This window comes from Sorghum bicolor, chromosome 5 (genome assembly GCF_000003195.3).
Source record: "Sorghum bicolor cultivar BTx623 chromosome 5, Sorghum_bicolor_NCBIv3, whole genome shotgun sequence".
NCBI classification, from domain to species: domain Eukaryota; kingdom Viridiplantae; phylum Streptophyta; class Magnoliopsida; order Poales; family Poaceae; genus Sorghum; species Sorghum bicolor.
Genome location: NC_012874.2, coordinates 66,296,164 through 66,317,169, shown reverse-complemented (window position 1 = coordinate 66,317,169; position 21,006 = coordinate 66,296,164). Strand labels below are relative to the sequence as shown.

At 44.2% G+C, this 21,006-nt stretch overlaps 1 pseudogene; it reads left to right on the top strand.

The window, feature by feature from the left end:
- LOC8066699 lies at positions 4,405-9,138 on the top strand (annotated as a pseudogene).

The following is a 21,006-nucleotide window of genomic DNA, read 5'->3' as shown; positions in this document are numbered from 1 at the left end:
GCACATGGATGTTCTAGTTTGTTCGGGCTTTGTTGGAAGAATCTCAACTATGGCTCACAATGATCTGGTAAGCCGTGTCAGTTATCATTGGTGATTGCTGGTTAAGTGCTACTACTTGATGGTTTGGTTGGCGGATGGCAGAGGACAGTTAGTGGACTTCGATGACATGTGAGAAATGCTTTAGATTCATTGTTCAGCAGCTTGTTTTGCAAGAGGACGATAGTGTTTTTGTGGACTTTGACAATACCACTTCATGGTCTTGAGAATAGGTGGAACCACCGCATCCAGCTTTCTCTGTAGGTGGGTAGTAGATTGATGTGTGGTTTGATCGAGTTGTATGCGTGCTCAGTCTGAGATTCTAAATTTGCTCAGAGCCTAGTCGATCACATTCTTTATAGACTGCAACTTTTTGTATTGCCACATAATATATTTGGGGCATGTTACACTGTCAGTCTGATACAACATTTGCAGTCTTTCCTATGTGCCATAGCCCATTTGTTCAACGAGGCTGAAACGTGAGTCTACAAGATAGCTTCATATGCCATGGTAGCTTTGTGAAATTATTATCAGTTATCACAGGTTACCATTTCTTTATTTCCCAGAACAAGTTCCATGAGCAGGTAAGCAAGTTGGACCTTGAAAATCGTGAGCATGTGACCTTGGACCTCCTCCATGATAGCATGGTTGGAGGACGCCCAGGCTTCGTTGGCACTGACAAAGGCGAGCTCCTTAGCCTTAAGGATATGGTGGATATGAAGATGAGAAAAATCGAAGCACGGCTCCAGCAACTTGCGGTCGGGGAGGAAGTCCTCCCACAGCCATTGCCACAGGACTCTTACAATCTGGGTGCTTGTTCAAGGCTCCCATCAGCAAAGTAGGGAAACTCATCCCATAGTGCATTGCCAGTTCTTATATGTTTTCATTGCATTTTGCAAGTTGCTCATAAGGGTCCTATCTTAGAGTCAGTCGTTGCATCCCTATGTCTTATGCTTAGTGGCAGAAGTTATCTTTCATGTTTTTTTCATCGAGCAATATGTATGCATGGATCCATGTATCCCTTTCCATTATTTAAATTAATGATTTTAGTGGATTTTAATGGATGTTATATATACCATGATACCGAGCATGTATGAAGTATGAGAGACGTTTTGTGTGTGATTCATGGACTACCTGGCACTTGCTGTAGTGGCTGGTAGTGGTAGCAGCCCCAGGACTGAGATGAAGATGAGTGAGACATAAGACACCATTTATGTCCATTGGCGGACTCAAGACTGGGGGGGGGGGGTGGCTGCAGCCCCCCTCTTGGGCTCAAAAAAATTTTAACAAAATTTCTTTTTAGTAAAAGACTTCATGTATTTGATATTTTTTCTATGTTTATTCTATAAATTTTTGCTTTTGAGCACTTTAAATTAATATTGAATTATCAAATATTTATTAATATACTGGATTGAGCGAGCAAAAAAAAAAAAATAGGTATGTTATTTAGCCCCCCTCTTGGTCCGATTCTGGGTCCGCCACTGTTTATGTCATGTGTTTCAAAGCTTCCGACTAAGAATGCTGCAACAAAGGGCTAACCGCGTGCTGGCGTCGGAGCCCAGGCATGCACCTAGGGTCCCGGGGCCCTGGGTCAGCCACTGGCTGGCAGTGACTTTGTTTCTGTTGACGGTGGTGATGGATATAGGTGGCAGTCGTTTTGCTTGAGGCATCGTTGTGGCCACTGCTTTTCTTCATCCCGTGTCCTGCCTAGGTGTGGATCTCCTAGGTGAAAACCCTACACCATACCATTCAATCGTTCCATGTCATCCTTCGATGTCGTTTCCTCCTTGGAGGTATCCATTGGGAGGGACCATCGAAATTTCCTCAAGTGTCATCTCTCGGTGGTGTTTTGAGTGTGCACATGGATGTTCTAGTTTGTTCGGGCTTTGTTGGAAGAATCTCAACTATGGCTCACAATGATCTGGTAAGCCGTGTCAGTTATCATTGGTGATTGCTGGTTAAGTGCTACTACTTGATGGTTTGGTTGGAGGATGGCAGAGGACAGTTAGTGGACTTCGATGACATGTGAGAAATGCTTTAGATTCATTGTTCAGCAGCTTGTTTTGCAAGAGGACGATAGTGTTTTTGTGGACTTTGACAATACCACTTCATGGTCTTGAGAATATGTGGAACCACATCCAGCTTTCTCTGTAGGTGGATAGTAGATTAATGTGTGGTTTTATCTAGTTGTATGCATGCTCAGTCTGAGATTCTAAATTTGCTCAGAGCCTAGTCGATCACATTCTTTATAGACTGCAACTTCATGATGCAAGTGACGCGCTCCTTGTAGTGCATGTCGGAGAGGCGTTTCTTGGCACTTTTCACCAAGTTCTTCTTTGCCATCTCCTCCCGTACCTCTTCACACCAGAAAAAGTCTGCAAACAGACACAATGTCACTACTACAAAATTTTTTGTGGGAGGCGAGCAAAATAGCTTTTACAAGCTGGTTTTTTCAACCGCCTTGAAAGGAAGGTCACTACAAATCGGCAGTTTACCAAGGCGGTCCAGATGCCCATCGCTGTTAATAAAACAAAAAAAATAAAAAACAACGAGCCCACCCATGAGCCCATCTAGGGCCCTAGTCGAGCCCATCACCGCTGCCCACTATTGCCTGCGCAGCTGACGGGGCGCCGCCGCGCACATGCACGAAGAAGGGTGGAGAAGCTCGGAGGAGGCCCGCTGCCACCGGATCGCAGCCAGAGCAGGCCACAGATCCACCGTCCTGGCCAGCGGATCTGACTTTTGGCCACAGGATCTGGCCTTCTCGCCGCAGTGGACGTGTCGCCCGTCGACATGGTGGGACGACCGATGCTGCTGGCCTCCACCAAATCTACCCGTGTCTATGGAGGAGCCTCCCATGCCCGTGCTTGTGGAGTGAGAGAGAGTCAGATCGAGGGAGAAGGAGTGTTAGAGAGGCCTGCCTGTGCTGTGGAGGATCACTAGGAAGGGAGGGGATTAGAGTCGGAGGCGTCACGCGTGTGTGGGGGTGTGGGAGCGGACATCGAGGTTAGGTGGGCGTCAGGCATGTGGGGAGCGGCGGCTGAGGGAGTGGCTGGGTTAGGAGTTAGGTTAGGGTTTCGGGGCTGGGCGTTGGGGTCGGGCGTGTGTATATGTATAGTCGATGCATATCAGGCCGATATGGGTTGCTGTTGGGCCTTCATTTACCGAGGCAGGTTTTAATACATAACCGCCTCTAAAAATAAACTATTTTTAGAGGCGATTTTCTTAAGATGACCGCCACGGCAAACATATTTTGTGAGGCGGTTTTTGTGACCGCCTCGGTTAATAAAAACTAACTGCCCCAGTTAATCTGAGGCATTTACTGAGGCGGTCCGAAGTACTGCCAACCACCGAAAATAATTTCAAAATGCCTTGCAAAAGATTTTTTGTAGTAGTGTGTATTAATTCATCATGTCAAAAGAAAAGTCAAATGAATGCGATGTATTGATTAAAGTTGTGCGAACGAGATTTACACACAACTCTCTCCTAACCCGCTCCTGCTTGTCTCAATAATCTACATTAGGAGCAGATTTGTAGTGGTCCCATGTTTTGGCTGGCCCCATAGTCCCTTTATGCGTGACAATGTCAGGGTAATAGTGCCTACACACAAGCCCCAAGATGTGGTTGGGGTTGCGTGAGTCACCAGGCGACACAACCACCTAGTGCATACACAAGTCACTAAGAAACATTATTAGTTTATGTGACAATTTTCAATAGGTTATATGAAGTAGCGGTGATTAAATCTAAAGATAGTTACCTGTCCCCCTAGGGTCAAATCACTAGGCGTAGGGGAGGAAATGGAGGCCTAGGGAGTAGGGAGTTTTGAGGGACCTCGCAAGTAGGGCTTGGCCACAGCAGAGGCAGTGGAACTCCCTCCAGCCTTGTTGACCTCTAGTGCCTCTCCCTTGTCGTCCATTGCCCCAACCTGCTTGTCCCCCAAGGAGTCCGTGGTACGTCATACCTCCTCCGACACAGGGCGCGGCCTGACTAGAGGAGGCTGGCCGCTCCCGCTGCCGCTACCGCTGCTCCTGAGCCTTTACCTCCTCTCATCTAACAAGTTCTCTCCGGCATCCTCACGTGCCCTCTGCTCGAGTTTACATTCCTTGGCCCGCTGCCACCCGCCATCTTTGTTCAATCACCAGCAATTAAAAAGAAACTAACAAGACATATTATTATATGTATTAGAAATAGATGTATTGAAAAGAAAGAAACAAGAAATGATTACAAAATAACATAGTATTACATGTATTACAAGTAATCGTCATTATTGGGATTATCTGGATCATATGTGTCGTCATCACTATCAAAATTGAAAAAATCAACAAGATGGTCCAAAGGTTCAATGTTGCCTTCATTGTCATCATCTAAATGTATTCGCTTAAGCATTTCTATTCCTTGGCATTTTGCACCTCATCTCATTCTTCCTCGTCATCAACCCTTTCATTGTCTACTTCTATTCCGATCGCCTCTTTTAAGTCTATCACCAACCTCCCTTGTAGCCCATCTTCTTGATAGAACTCTCCATCATAAGTGTTTGGGTTAAAGTTGTAATCTTCATTGTTTGGGACATGACATCTACCATGTGGCAATAGCTGGTGCACAATAGACCAACCCTGAAGAGCCTTGTTGCCATGTCATTTATTTCACAATTTCCTCAGTCATGAATAGCCTTTGAATCCTCAGCATGAAGGGAAGGTGCCGTAGGACCTAGGCGGGTATCTTAAGCTGGCTCTTTTGGCCACCACTGTCACTAGACTCTACCTCTAGGAACCTCGAGGCTTTACACTTTGGACAATACTTTGCCTCCTTAAGTTCTTCCCAAAATAGGACACACCTGTTCGGACAAGCATGTATTTGCTCATACGTCATCTTTAGTGCTTTAAGAAGCTTGTGCGCCTCGTACTTGGTCATAGGCAACACATGGTTTTTTAGAAGCAAGGTGCCAACCACAGCCAACACCTTATCAAATCCTTCTCAACTCCAGTTCAACTCAGACTTCAACCCCATCAAGCGACTTATAGCATCTACCTGGGAGACCTCATAATGAGCGTGAAGGGATTTCTGTGCCGAGTCCATCATGTACTTGAATGCATCTACGGCTGCCTGCATCTCTGTCTCCTCACGTCCATCAGAAAACTATGCTTAGTGAGCATCATCTACCATATCTGCTACCCCGACATCAGCATCGAAAGCCTCAAAGTGTTGTCTCACCACCTCCTCTCTCATACGATCAGTTTCACCATGGTGGACCCACTGGGTGTAGTTTGGCGTAAACCATTCTTGTGTAGATGTGTACCCATGAGTTCCTTATCTAGCATTCTCCTATTACCACACTTGCTTTAGGGACACAAAGCCATTTTTGGGAATTTGGTGGCCTTTTCTGAATGCACGATTCAAGAAACAATCGGTCTTCTACATCCATTCGTAGCTGGCATCGCCCTGACTTGTTCAGCCCGTGTACATCCACTGATGGTCCTCCATCCTCTAGCATATATATCATCACCATAGGTGACCATCAATTGCATCTACGCGGTGTCCTTACTCTCTAATAGGTGCAGATAGGTCCTAATCCCACCTGCGGATGTGTAGATGAGGTTAGTTTCCATGCTCTGCGCCTATCCGAGATGGAATTTCGACACCACATGTGGAGATATTTGGGTTTTAGGCATCCAACATCACAACTTGCTCGAAAATTTCTAAATTTTTTACCTCGAGCTCCACATGCATAACAAGACACATCGACAAGTTTTGTAATTTTCGGACATTGTTGGATTTTATATAATTTAAATACACTTTCCTCGTGAGTACATCCTCATGTTACGACAACATGCTGCGTGAAATTTCATGCGACTTCCTAGATACGACGTCGACATACCCTAAATATCATGAATACCATTTTTTGAATGACCAAATTCTATTATTTCCAGTACTTGTAGTTCAAATTTGGAATAGTCACAAAAAATTCAATGAAACAAAAAAATTAAGGAAATATAGTTTAAAAACTAAAAATGTCCCAAATTCTGAAATAGGGTATCAAGGCCCCACAAAAAAATGGGGCAAAAGAAACGAATTTGTCGGGAGCCACTCTGGGCACCTGGCAAAGACGCCTTTGCCGGGTGCCAGGTTAGGGGGCACCCGACAAAGATTTATTTAAAAAAATAAAAAAAATCTTTGCCAAGTGTCTAATGGCGCGGCTCTCGGCAAAGGCTGATGGCAGGTGGCCACCACCACGTCAACCACCTTTGCCGATGGCCTAAATTTGCCAGGGGCAGGCACTCGGCAATGGACATTTTTTGTCGATGGGTAGACTTTGCCGCGAGCGTGGTCCTCGGCAAAGGACATTTTTTGTCAACTGCTGGACTTTGCCGGGAGCGTGGTCCTCGGCAAAGGCTGATTTGCTGGGTGCAATGCTTTGCTGGGTGCCTCTGGGTCTGGCCCTTGGCAAAGAAGTCCTTTGCCGAGTGCCTGATAAACAGCTCCCGGCAAAGCATTTTGCACCTAGCAAATCATCCGTTTCCTGTAGTGAGATCAGGCGGGGTCACCGACCTGACTGCACCGCACAAGCTCAGCGACAGTCATACCCTAGATAGTCACCGCCGCTATATGTAGGGTGAGAAGCTGGCCAGAACAAAACATTCTCGTCATTTCACGTGGAATTATTTTCTTTTTAGTTTTTTGCTTTAATCCGTCCAAACTTAACACCGTGGCAAAACAAGGGTAAATGGAGGCTTCAATCCAAAATTGCGAGGGCAAAAACACAAAGTTAAAAAAACAAGGTTAAAATCACCATTGACGTCTAGAGTTTGGGTAGAAATACCAAATTCTCTTGAATTTAATACAAAAAACATGCTAAATCAAAGAAATGCGACAAGAAATGTACCGGGACTATATATTGTGGATATTATGTCTAAGGGTGGATGAAGGTTACTGAGCGATATTCGAGATGCCCAAAACTGTAAGTAACTAATTGGTCGTCTTCTCGCCATGTAATAAGTTGCAGCACAAGCACATTATTGTTCTTCGAAAAATTCATTCTAAACTATGTTTTTTTTGCCGATGCATAATGGCTTGGGTCTTAACGCTATGGAACCTACATGATGAAAATCTCATACAGATCATCGGGGACCTATGCCAGTTTATATTGGACGAAGTTAACACAAGAATAGTGAGTACCATGACCAATAGTCCGCGATAAGACGTCAATCTGATTGCATGGTTTAAACTTGTTAAAAAAATGTGGATTTGATTTAACATTATCTGAAAATATTGATGTAAAGTTTGCTCCCCATTTGAATGTCTGTACATGTACATGTGTATATGTGTTCATATATGTTGATAACATAATGTGCAATATATGTATAATAATGTTATATATTTTTCGAAATTGGTGCATGTTAGTTAATGTATATACATACATGTGAAATGGGTGTATATACACACACAAACAATTTTAATGTGTAATTATTACTTGAAATCTGAATTTTGAATACTGGTGCGAAAGATTTGTAGAGGCAATTGTAAAACACAGCCGACTTTAGAAATTAAAGAGTTATGTTTGAGAACAATGGATCATTATAATGGTGAGCTTTCCATGTTTATGAGAGGAAAAATCAATTCTTTGCTTGGATGCAAAACATACATTCTGTAGAGTTTTGAAACACTGATTGATGCATCGCCCTTCGTAGCATACTACTTTTGACGTCAGGCTGCATCCTGCGGGAGTGAGCCTTACTGAACATCATGATTAGATGCTATCAGGATATTACCTGTGGTTCTTTAGCAGCAATTAAATGATATTTGAGCACTATGTAGCATATCACACAATCCTCATGGTGTATGTGTGGAATTTTTCTTGTGATCGAATGCATTTAAGAAGTAAGAAATATGTTTCGAAAGGATCAGTTTTATATTTGTATAGTCATAAATGCTTTCCATAATATGATGTTATGATAAGGAAAGTTATAATTGATGTAATTAAACACAATTTGACCATTGTCTAACCTATCACACAATGCTCATGATGTATATGGACTGTTTTCTTGTGATTGATGCATTAATTTGTGAAGGAAAAATTTTTAGCTATAAGTAGGAAATATATATATATACACACTTTATTTTGGCAGTGAGTTAATGCTTTCCATAAATCATGGTATGGTTAAGTCATTCCTCACCTCTATAAGTTGCTCCAGACTCCTCCTTGAAACATATACAAACTGCTCATCTCCCCATTTCATTTCAATACCAAAGCAACCATTTCCTTTTGTTTATATAATCCTACTAGTAGTTGCTGAGCTAGGATATTGCTAGGGTGCTATGGCACACAAGAAGGTGAATCTTTAGTGGATCTCCAACGACGCTACTCGGCGTGCGACGTATAAGAGATGCTCCAAGAGCCTGGAGAAAAAGGCTAGTGAGCTCACCACACTCTGTGGCATCAAGTTGTGTGTAGTGGTGTATGGCCAGGGCGAGGCTCAGCCAAAGGTGTGGCCCTCAAATGAAGAGGCGAAGGATCTCCTCATGAAATTCAACAGAAGGCTAGATGTTAGTAGCCTCAAGAAGACAAAGAACCAAGAGGAGTTTCTCCAGAGTCGCTCCTTGAAGCTCCATGAGCAGGTAAGCAAGTTGGACCTTGAAAATCGTGAGCATGTGACCTTGGACGTCCTCCACGATAGCATGGTTGGAGGACGCCCAGGCCTCGTTGGTAGTAACAAAGGCGAGCTCCTTAGCCTTAGGGATATGGTGGATATGAAGATGAGAAAAATCGAAGCACGGCTCCAGCAACTTGCGGTCGGGGAGGAAGTCCTCCCACAGCCATTGCCACAGGACTCTTACAATCTGGGTGCTTGTTCAATGCTCCCATCAGCAAAGTAGGGAAACTCATCCCATAGTGCATGGCCAGATCTTATGTGTTTTCATTGCATTTTGCAAGTTGCTCTTAAGGGTCCTATCTTAGAGTCAGTCATTGCATCCCTATGTCTTATGCTTAGTGGCAGAAGTTATCTTTCATGTTTTTTTCATCGAGCAATATGTATGCATGGATCCATGTATCCCTTTCCATTATTTAAATTAATGATTTTAGTGGATTTTAATGGATGTTATATATACCATGATACCGAGCATGTATGAAGTATGAGAGACGTTTTGTGTGTGATGCATGGACTACCTGGCACTTGCTGTAGTGGCTGGTAGTGGTAGCAGCCCCAGGACCGAGATGAAGATGAGTGAGACATAAGACACCAATTATGTCATGTGTTTCAAAGCTTCCAACTAAGAATGCTGCAACAAAGGGCTAACCGCGTGCTGGCGTCGGAGCCCAGGCGTGCACCTAGGGTCCCGGGGCCCTGGGTCAGCCACGTGCTGGCAGTGACTTTGTTTCTGTTGAGGGTGGTGATGGATATAGGTGGTAGTCCTTTTGCTTGAGGCATCATTGTGGCCACTGCTTTTCTTCATCCCGTGTCCTGCCTAGGTGTGGATCTCCTGGGTGAAAACCCTACACCATACCATTCAATCGTTCCATGACTTCCTTCAATGTCGTTTCCTCCTTGGAGGTATCCATTGGGAGGGACCATCGAAATTTCCCACAAGTGTCATCTCTCGGCGGTGTTTTGAGTGTGCACATGGATGTTCTAGTTTGTTCGGGCTTTGTTGGAAGAATCTCAACTAAGGCTCACAATGATCTGGTAAGCCGTGTCAGTTATCATTCATGATTGCTGGTTAAGTGCTACTACTTGATGGTTTGGTTGGAGGATGGCAGAGGACAGTTAGTGGACTTCAATGACATGTGAGAAATGCTTTAGATTCATTGTTCAGCAGCTTGTTTTGCAAGAGGACGATAGTGTTTTTGTGGACTTTGACAATACCACTTCATGGTCTTGAGAATAGGTGGAACCACATCCAACTTTCTCTGTAGGTGGGTAGTAGATTGATGTGTGGTTTGATCGAGTTGTATGCGTGCTCAGTCTGAGATTCTAAATTTGCTCAGAGCCTAGTCGATCACATTCTTTATAGACTGCAACTTCATGATGCAAGTGACGCGCTCCTTGTAGTGCATGTCGGAGAGGCGTTTCTTGGCACTTTTCACCAAGTTCTTCTTTGCCATCTCCTCCCGTCCCTCTTCACACCTGAAAAAGTCTGCAAACAGACACAATGTCACTACTACAAAATTTTTTGTGGGAGGCGAGCAAAATAGCTTTTACAAGCTGGTTTTTTCAACCGCCTTGAAAGGAAGGTCACTACAAATCGGCAGTTTACCAAGGCGGTCCAGATGCCCATCGCTGTTAATAAAACAAAAAAATAAAAAACAACGAGCCCACCCATGAGCCCATCTAGGGCCCTAGTCGAGCCCATCACCGCTGCCCACTATTGCCTGCGCAGCTGACGGGGCGCCGCCGCGCACATGCACGAAGAAGGGTGGAGAAGCTCGGAGGAGGCCCGCTGCCACCGGATCGCAGCCAGAGCAGGCCACAGATCCACCGTCCTGGCCAGCGGATCCGACTTTTGGCCACAGGATCTGGCCTTCTCGCCGCAGTGGACGTGTCGCCCGTCGACATGGTGGGACGACCGATGCTGCCGGCCTCCACCAAATCTACCCGTGTCTATGGAGGAGCCTCCCATGCCCGTGCTTGTGGAGTGAGAGAGAGTCAGATCGAGGGAGAAGGAGTGTTAGAGAGGCCTGCCTGTGCTGTGGAGGATCACTAGGAAGGGAGGGGATTAGAGTCGGAGGCGTCACGCGTGTGTGGGGGTGTGGGAGCGGACATCGAGCTTAGGTGGGCGTCAGGCATGTGGGGAGCGGCGGCTGAGGGAGTGGCTGGGTTAGGAGTTAGGTTAGGGTTTGGGGGCTGGGCGTTGGGGTCGGGCGTGTGTATATGTATAGTCGATGCATATCAGGCCGATATGGGTTGCTGTTGGGCCTTCATTTACCGAGGCAGGTTTTAATACATAACCGCCTCTAAAAATAAACTATTTTTAGAGGCGATTTTCTTAAGATGACCGCCACGGTAAACATATTTTGTGAGGCGGTTTTTGTGACCGCCTCGGTTAACCCAGTTAATCTGAGGCATTTACTGAGGCGGTCCGAAGTACTGCCAACCACCGAAAATAATTTCAAAATGCCTTGCAAAAGATTTTTTGTAGTAGTGTGTATCAATTCATCATGTCAAAAGAAAAGTCAAATGAATGCGATGTATTGATTAAAGTTGTGCGAACGAGATTTACACACAACTCTCTCCTAACCCGCTCCTGCTTGTCTCAATAATCTACATTAGGAGCAGATTTGTAGTGGTCCCATGTTTTGGCTGGCCCCATAGTCCCTTTATGCGTGACAATGTCAGGGTAATAGTGCCTACACACAAGCCCCAAGATGTGGTTGGGGTTGCGTGAGTCACCAGGCGACACAACCACCTAGTGCATACACAAGTCACTAAGAAACATTATTAGTTTATGTGACAATTTTCAATAGGTTATATGAAGTAGCGGTGATTAAATCTAAAGATAGTTACCTGTCCCCCTAGGGTCAAATCACTAGGCGTAGGGGAGGAAATGGAGGCCTAGGGAGTAGGGAGTTTTGAGGGACCTCGCAAGTAGGGCTTGGCCACAGCAGAGGCAGTGGAACTCCCTCCAGCCTTGTTGACCTCTAGTGCCTCTCCCTTGTCGTCCATTGCCCCAACCTGCTTGTCCCCCAAGGAGTCCGTGGTACGTCATACCTCCTCCGACACAGGGCGCGGCCTGACTAGAGGAGGCTGGCCGCTCCCGCTGCCGCTACCGCTGCTCCTGAGCCTTTACCTCCTCTCATCTAACAAGTTCTCTCCGGCATCCTCACGTGCCCTCTGCTCGAGTTTACATTCCTTGGCCCGCTGCCACCCGCCATCTTTGTTCAATCACCAGCAATTAAAAAGAAACTAACAAGACATATTATTATATGTATTAGAAATAGATGTATTGAAAAGAAAGAAACAAGAAATGATTACAAAATAACATAGTATTACATGTATTACAAGTAATCGTCATTATTGGGATTATCTAGATCATATGTGTCGTCATCACTATCAAAATTGAAAAAATCAACAAGATGGTCCAAAGGTTCAATGTTGCCTTCATTGTCATCATCTAAATGTATTCGCTTAAGCATTTCTATTCCTTGGCATTTTGCACCTCATCTCATTCTTCCTCGTCATCAACCCTTTCATTGTCTACTTCTATTCCGATCGCCTCTTTTAAGTCTATCACCAACCTCCCTTGTAGCCCATCTTCTTGATAGAACTCTCCATCATAAGTGTTTGGGTTAAAGTTGTAATCTTCATTGTTTGGGACATGACATCTACCATGTGGCAATAGCTGGTGCACAATAGACCAACCCTGAAGAGCCTTGTTGCCATGTCATTTATTTCACAATTTCCTCAGTCATGAATAGCCTTTGAATCCTCAGCATGAACGGAAGGTGCCGTAGGACCTAGGCGGGTATCTTAAGCTGGCTCTTTTGGCCACCACTGTCACTAGACTCTACCTCTAGGAACCTCGAGGCTTTACACTTTGGACAATACTTTGCCTCCTTAAGTTCTTCCCAAAATAGGACACACCTGTTCGGACAAGCATGTATTTGCTCATACGTCATCTTTAGTGCTTTAAGAAGCTTGTGCGCCTCGTACTTGGTCATAGGCAACACATGGTTTTTTAGAAGCAAGGTGCCAACCACAGCCAACACCTTATCAAATCCTTCTCAACTCCAGTTCAACTCAGACTTCAACCCCATCAAGCGACTTATAGCATCTACCTGGGAGACCTCATAATGAGCGTGAAGGGATTTCTGTGCCGAGTCCATCATGTACTTGAATGCATCTACGGCTGCCTGCATCTCTGTCTCCTCACGTCCATCAGAAAACTATGCTTAGTGAGCATCATCTACCATATCTGCTACCCCGACATCAGCATCGAAAGCCTCAAAGTGTTGTCTCACCACCTCCTCTCTCATACGATCAGTTTCACCATGGTGGACCCACTGGGTGTAGTTTGGCGTAAACCATTCTTGTGTAGATGTGTACCCATGAGTTCCTTATCTAGCATTCTCCTATTACCACACTTGCTTTAGGGACACAAAGCCATTTTTGGGAATTTGGTGGCCTTTTCTGAATGCACGATTCAAGAAACAATCGGTCTTCTACATCCATTCGTAGCTGGCATCGCCCTGACTTGTTCAGCCCGTGTACATCCACTGATGGTCCTCCATCCTCTAGCATATATATCATCACCATAGGTGACCATCAATTGCATCTACGCGGTGTCCTTACTCTCTAATAGGTGCAGATAGGTCCTAATCCCACCTGCGGATGTGTAGATGAGGTTAGTTTCCATGCTCTGCGCCTATCCGAGATGGAATTTCGACACCACATGTGGAGATATTTGGGTTTTAGGCATCCAACATCACAACTTGCTCGAAAATTTCTAAATTTTTTACCTCGAGCTCCACATGCATAACAAGACACATCGACAAGTTTTGTAATTTTCGGACATTGTTGGATTTTATATAATTTAAATACACTTTCCTCGTGAGTACATCCTCATGTTACGACAACATGCTGCGTGAAATTTCATGCGACTTCCTAGATACGACGTCGACATACCCTAAATATCATGAATACCATTTTTTGAATGACCAAATTCTATTATTTCCAGTACTTGTAGTTCAAATTTGGAATAGTCACAAAAAATTCAATGAAACAAAAAAATTAAGGAAATATAGTTTAAAAACTAAAAATGTCCCAAATTCTGAAATAGGGTATCAAGGCCCCACAAAAAAATGGGGCAAAAGAAACGAATTTGTCGGGAGCCACTCTGGGCACCTGGCAAAGACGCCTTTGCCGGGTGCCAGGTTAGGGGGCACCCGACAAAGATTTATTTAAAAAAATAAAAAAAATCTTTGCCAAGTGTCTAATGGCGCGGCTCTCGGCAAAGGCTGATGGCAGGTGGCCACCACCACGTCAACCACCTTTGCCGATGGCCTAAATTTGCCAGGGGCAGGCACTCGGCAATGGACATTTTTTGTCGATGGGTAGACTTTGCCGCGAGCGTGGTCCTCGGCAAAGGACATTTTTTGTCAACTGCTGGACTTTGCCGGGAGCGTGGTCCTCGGCAAAGGCTGATTTGCTGGGTGCAATGCTTTGCTGGGTGCCTCTGGGTCTGGCCCTTGGCAAAGAAGTCCTTTGCCGAGTGCCTGATAAACAGCTCCCGGCAAAGCATTTTGCACCTAGCAAATCATCCGTTTCCTGTAGTGAGATCAGGCGGGGTCACCGACCTGACTGCACCGCACAAGCTCAGCGACAGTCATACCCTAGATAGTCACCGCCGCTATATGTAGGGTGAGAAGCTGGCCAGAACAAAACATTCTCGTCATTTCACGTGGAATTATTTTCTTTTTAGTTTTTTGCTTTAATCCGTCCAAACTTAACACCGTGGCAAAACAAGGGTAAATGGAGGCTTCAATCCAAAATTGCGAGGGCAAAAACACAAAGTTAAAAAAACAAGGTTAAAATCACCATTGACGTCTAGAGTTTGGGTAGAAATACCAAATTCTCTTGAATTTAATACAAAAAACATGCTAAATCAAAGAAATGCGACAAGAAATGTACCGGGACTATATATTGTGGATATTATGTCTAAGGGTGGATGAAGGTTACTGAGCGATATTCGAGATGCCCAAAACTGTAAGTAACTAATTGGTCGTCTTCTCGCCATGTAATAAGTTGCAGCACAAGCACATTATTGTTCTTCGAAAAATTCATTCTAAACTATGTTTTTTTTGCCGATGCATAATGGCTTGGGTCTTAACGCTATGGAACCTACATGATGAAAATCTCATACAGATCATCGGGGACCTATGCCAGTTTATATTGGACGAAGTTAACACAAGAATAGTGAGTACCATGACCAATAGTCCGCGATAAGACGTCAATCTGATTGCATGGTTTAAACTTGTTAAAAAAATGTGCATTTGATTTAACATTATCTGAAAATATTGATGTAAAGTTTGCTCCTCATTTGAATGTTTGTACATGTACATGTTTATATGTGTTCATATATGTTGATAACATAATGTGCAATATATGTATAATAATGTTATATATTTTTCGAAATTGGTGCATGTTAGTTAATGTATATACATACATGTGAAATGGTTGTATATACACACACATACAATTTTAATGTGTAATTATTACTTGAAATCTGAATTTTGAATACTGGTGCGAAAGATTTGTAGAGGCAATTGTAAAACACAGCCGACTTTAGAAATTAAAGAGTTATGTTTGAGAACAATGGATCATTATAATGGTGAGCTTTCCATGTTTATGAGAGGAAAAATCAATTCTTTGCTTGGATGCAAAACATACATTCTGTAGAGTTTTGAAACACTGATTGATGCATCGCCCTTCGTAGCATACTACTTTTGACGTCAGGCTGCATCCTGCGGGAGTGAGCCTTACTGAACATCATGATTAGATGCTATCAGGATATTACCTGTGGTTCTTTAGCAGCAATTAAATGATATTTGAGCACTATGTAGCATATCACACAATCCTCATGGTGTATGTGTGGAATTTTTCTTGTGATCGAATGCATTTAAGAAGTAAGAAATATGTTTCGAAAGGATCAGTTTTATATTTGTATAGTCATAAATGCTTTCCATAATATGATGTTATGATAAGGAAAGTTATAATTGATGTAATTAAACACAATTTGACCATTGTCTAACCTATCACACAATGCTCATGACGTATATGGACTGTTTTCTTGTGATTGATGCATTAATTTGTGAAGGAAAAATTTTTAGCTATAAGTAGGAAATATATATATATACACACTTTATTTTGGCAGTGAGTTAATGCTTTCCATAAATCATGGTATGGTTAAGTCATTCCTCACCTCTATAAGTTGCTCCAGACTCCTCCTTGAAACATATACAAACTGCTCATCTCCCCATTTCATTTCAATACCAAAGCAACCATTTCCTTTTGTTTATATAATCCTACTAGTAGTTGCTGAGCTAGGATATTGCTAGGGTGCTATGGCACACAAGAAGGTGAATCTTCAGTGGATCTCCAACGACGCTACTCGGCGTGCGACGTATAAGAGATGCTCCAAGAGCCTGGAGAAAAAGGCTAGTGAGCTCACCACACTCTGTGGCATCAAGTTGTGTGTAGTGGTGTATGGCCAGGGCGAGGCTCAGCCAAAGGTGTGGCCCTCAAATGAAGAGGCGAAGGATCTCCTCATGAAATTCAACAGAAGGCTAGATGTTAGTTGCCTCAAGAAGACAAAGAACCAAGAGGAGTTTCTCCAGAGTCGCTCCTTGAAGCTCCATGAGCAGGTAAGCAAGTTGGACCTTGAAAATCGTGAGCATGAGACCTTGGACCTCCTCCACGATAGCATGGTTGGAGGACGCCCAGGCCTCGTTGGCAGTAACAAAGGCGAGCTCCTTAGCCTTAGGGATATGGTGGATATGAAGATGAGAAAAATCGAAGCACGGCTCCAGCAACTTGCGGTCGGGGAGGAAGTCCTCCCACAGCCATTGCCACAGGACTCTTACAATCTGGGTGCTTGTTCAATGCTCCCATCAGCAAAGTAGGGAAACTCATTCCATAGTGCATGGCCAGATCTTATGTGTTTTCATTGCATTTTGCAAGTTGCTCTTAAGGGTCCTATCTTAGAGTCAGTCATTGCATCCCTATGTCTTATGCTTAGTGGCAGAAGTTATCTTTCATGTTTTTTTCATCGAGCAATATGTATGCATGGATCCATGTATCCCTTTCCATTATTTAAATTAATGATTTTAGTGGATTTTAATGGATGTTATATATACCATGATACCGAGCATGTATGAAGTATGAGAGACGTTTTGTGTGTGATGCATGGACTACCTGGCACTTGCCGTAGTGGCTGGTAGTGGTAGCAGCCCCAGGACCGAGATGAAGATGAGTGAGACATAAGACACCAATTATGTCATGTGTTTCAAAGCTTCCAACTAAGAATGCTGCAACAAAGGGCTAACCGCGTGCTGGCGTCGGAGCCCAGGCGTGCACCTAGGGTCCCGGGGCCCTGGGTCAGCCACGTGCTGGCAGTGACTTTGTTTCTGTTGAGGGTGGTGATGGATATAGGTGGTAGTCCTTTTGGTTGAGGCATCATTGTGGCCACTGCTTTTCTTCATCCCGTGTCCTGCCTTGGTGTGGATCTCCTGGGTGAAAACCCTACACCATACCATTCAATCGTTCCATGACTTCCTTCAATGTCGTTTCCTCCTTGGAGGTATCCATTGGGAGGGACCATCAAAATTTCCCACAAGTGTCATCTCTCGGCGGTGTTTTGAGTGTGCACATGGATGTTCTAGTTTGTTCGGGCTTTGTTGGAAGAATCTCAACTAAGGCTCACAATGATCTGGTAAGCCGTGTCAGTTATCATTCATGATTGCTGGTTAAGTGCTACTACTTGATGGTTTGGTTGGAGGATGACAGAGGACAGTTAGTGGACTTCAATGACATGTGAGAAATGCTTTAGATTCATTGTTCAGCAGCTTGTTTTGCAAGAGGACGATAGTGTTTTTGTGGACTTTGACAATACCACTTCATGGTCTTGAGAATAGGTGGAACCACATCCAACTTTCTCTGTAGGTGGGTAGTAGATTGATGTGTGGTTTGATCGAGTTGTATGCGTGCTCAGTCTGAGATTCTAAATTTGCTCAGAGCCTAGTCGATCACATTCTTTATAGACTGCAACTTTTTGTATTGCCACATAATATATTTGGGGCATGTTACACTGTCAGTCTGATACAACATTTGCAGTCTTTCCTGTGTGCCATAGCCCATTTGTTCAACGAGGCTGACACGTGAGTCTACAAGATAGCTTCATATGCCATGGTAGCTTTGTGAAATTATTATCAGTTATCACAGGTTACCATTTCTTTATTTCCCAGAACTTTTTTTCTTACTCTTAATGGTGGGATTCCCTTGTACAAATCAGAGATGAAATTTGCAGAACTACTGGGATTTGCTATAGTCACTAGTAGAGAAATGACTTTCGGTTCACACCTTTAGTTTCGGTTGTGTTGGGGTTCGGGACAAAAGCCTCTTTTAGTCCTGAGTCTAAATTTTACAGGCACCAAAGACCCTTTTAACCCGGTTGATATCACCAACTGGGACTAAAATCAACCCTTTAGTCTTGGTTGGTCTTACCAACATTTAATAAACAACTGTGACTAAAGGGTGACCTTTTACTTCTAGTTGGAATCACCTACCCGGACTAAAGGTCTCCCACCCGAGACTAAAGATCTCCTATGGGTGCGACATTATCACATGTGGTGTATAGTTGAGTTGGTATGGAAGCTACGCGCGAGGCAAGAGGTCAGGATTAAAACCCAACTATCTACTAGTGAGTACATCTAAATAACTGTGAACCATCGATCTAGAGAGTTATTATCACAAATTACTTCCGATAAGGTAATAGAAAAAATATATATTTATTTTGAGAAATAGAAAAAAGCAATATATTAGGCTGTGGTTGGAAGCCCGGTTTTGGGTCTAAAGACTTGTAAATTACAGACATGTAAATTTTTCTAACCCAACTCCCAGTTACATGTTTGGATGACCGGTGACCATCCTAATTTTACATTTGGATTGGGCTAAAACTGGCATAAAGGAAAAAACAACAATTATCGGGCCTCGCTCTCCTCGCCCCTGCAGCCCCACTCCCAACATGTGGGTCTGGCTAGGCACAGTCGCTGCAGGGCGCAGCCCCTGGGCGGCGAAGGATCTACTGCTAGCTTCCACACAGTTTGCACGCAACTGTTTCAATCTCCACTGTCACCCCCATGGCTGCATCTAGGATTTGGTTGGGGAATAGTCAATGGCCCTCTTCCGCCTGAAGTTCTGCGTAGCTCTGAGAAGAAGGGAGACAAGGAGGGCGAGAGGCGCTGGAGGACCTCTTCACCAGGGAGCTACAACGGCGTAGCAGCGTAGGATGGCGCAGGTTCCGTGATGACTATGAGCTGGACACTGCTAGCAACTGGAAGCAGAAACTTTCCATCCAAGCACCATTTCACAGGTGTGAAACAAACCAATGGTATTATTGTGCACAAACAATTACAAATGGAAGCCTTTTACAGATGTAAAAAATCACAAAGTAGTCAAGATATTTATTAATTAGATCTTATTCGCATGCACACATGCATGCTGTGCGCGCGGGACATGTATATTTCCTAGATCTATATCAACATCTTAAGGGTGAGATTCTTCCCTTGTACAAATCAGAGATAAAATTTGTAGAACTACTGGGCTTTGCTATAGTCACTAGTAGAGAAATGACTTTCGGTTCGCACCTTTAGTCTCGGTTGTGTTGGGGTTCGGGACTAAAGGCTCTTTTAGTCCCGGGTCTAAATTTTACGGGCACCAAAGTCCCTTTTAACCTAGTTGATATCACCAGGACTAAAATCCACCCTTCAGTCCTAGTTGTACCAACCTGGTCTAAACAACTGGGACCAAAGAATAACCTTTTACTTCTGGTTGGAATCACCTACCGGAGTAAAGGTCTTCCACCCGAGACTAAAGATCTCCTATGGGTGAATTCAAAAGGAGAGCGCCCATGACATTGTCACATGTGGTGTATATTTGACTTGGTAAGGAAGCTACAAGGCAAGTGGTCAAGATTAGAACCCACCTTCCTACTAGTGGGTACATCCAAATAACTATTGACCATCAATCTAGAGAGTTATTCTCACAAATTACCTCCTATGAGGTAATAGAAAAAATATATATTTATTTTGAGAAATACAAAAAAAGCAACATATTAGGCTGTAAATTATAGACATGTAAAACTTTTCTAACCCAACTCCCATTTACTTGTTTGGATGACCGGTGACCACACTAATTTTACATTTGGATTGGGCCAAAAGTGGCATAAAGGAGAAAACTACAATTATCGGGCCTCGCTCTCGTCGCCCCTGCAGCCTCATTTCCTAGCATGTGGGTGTGGCTAAGCACAGCCACTGCAGGGCGCAGCCCCTCGTGGGCATGGTCAGGCATGGAACGTGCCACGCAGTGTGGCCTGGTACGGCCACCGCCATCAGCCGCGACCTCCTCGTAGGCGCATGCACAGCCGCCGGCGCCAGGGCCCGGGGATGGGCGGCGAAGGCTCTACTGCTAGCTTCCACACAGCTTGCACGCAACTGTTTGAATCTCCACCGTCGCCCCCATGGCTGCATCTAGGATTTGGATGGGGAATAGTCAGTGGCTCTCTTCCACCTGAAGTTCTTTGTAGTGCCGACTAGAAGGGAGACAAGGAGGACGAGAGGCGCTGGAGGGCCTCTTCACCAGGGAGCTACAACGGCGTAGCAGCGTATAGGATGGCGCAGGGTCCGTGATGCCTATGAGCTGGACATGGAAGCAGAAACTTTCCATCCGCGCACCATTTCACAGGTGTGAAAAAAAACCAATGGTATTATTGTGCACAAACAATTACAAATGGAAGCCTTTTACAAATGTAATAAATCACAAAGTAGCCAAGATATTTATTAATTAGATCTTATTCGCATGCACACATGCATGCTGCGTGCACGCGGGAAATGTATATTTCCTAGATTATATCAAGTTTTTTTTTATTCAAGGTTCTCTTTATTACTCATTTGTACCAGCTAAATCGCTAGTCACCACAATCTCAATCTCATGAGGTACACCCTCCCCATGTAGCCATATGCCCACTGGGAGAAATACAACCGTGAGCAGCGAAAGCATGTGCCACTCTATTACAAGCGCAATTACAAACATTGATATCCCAAGAAGGGAACTCCGTAGCTAACAAGAGTTTCATCTCAGTAATGATACCTCTGACCGCAGAGAGCCTGCAAAGTTTCACTTCCTTGCACTTGAAAAACAGATTGACCAACTCCAAAGCTGCCTTGGCGAGTGTATCCCATCCGAGCAGCTTCCTGCAAGCCCA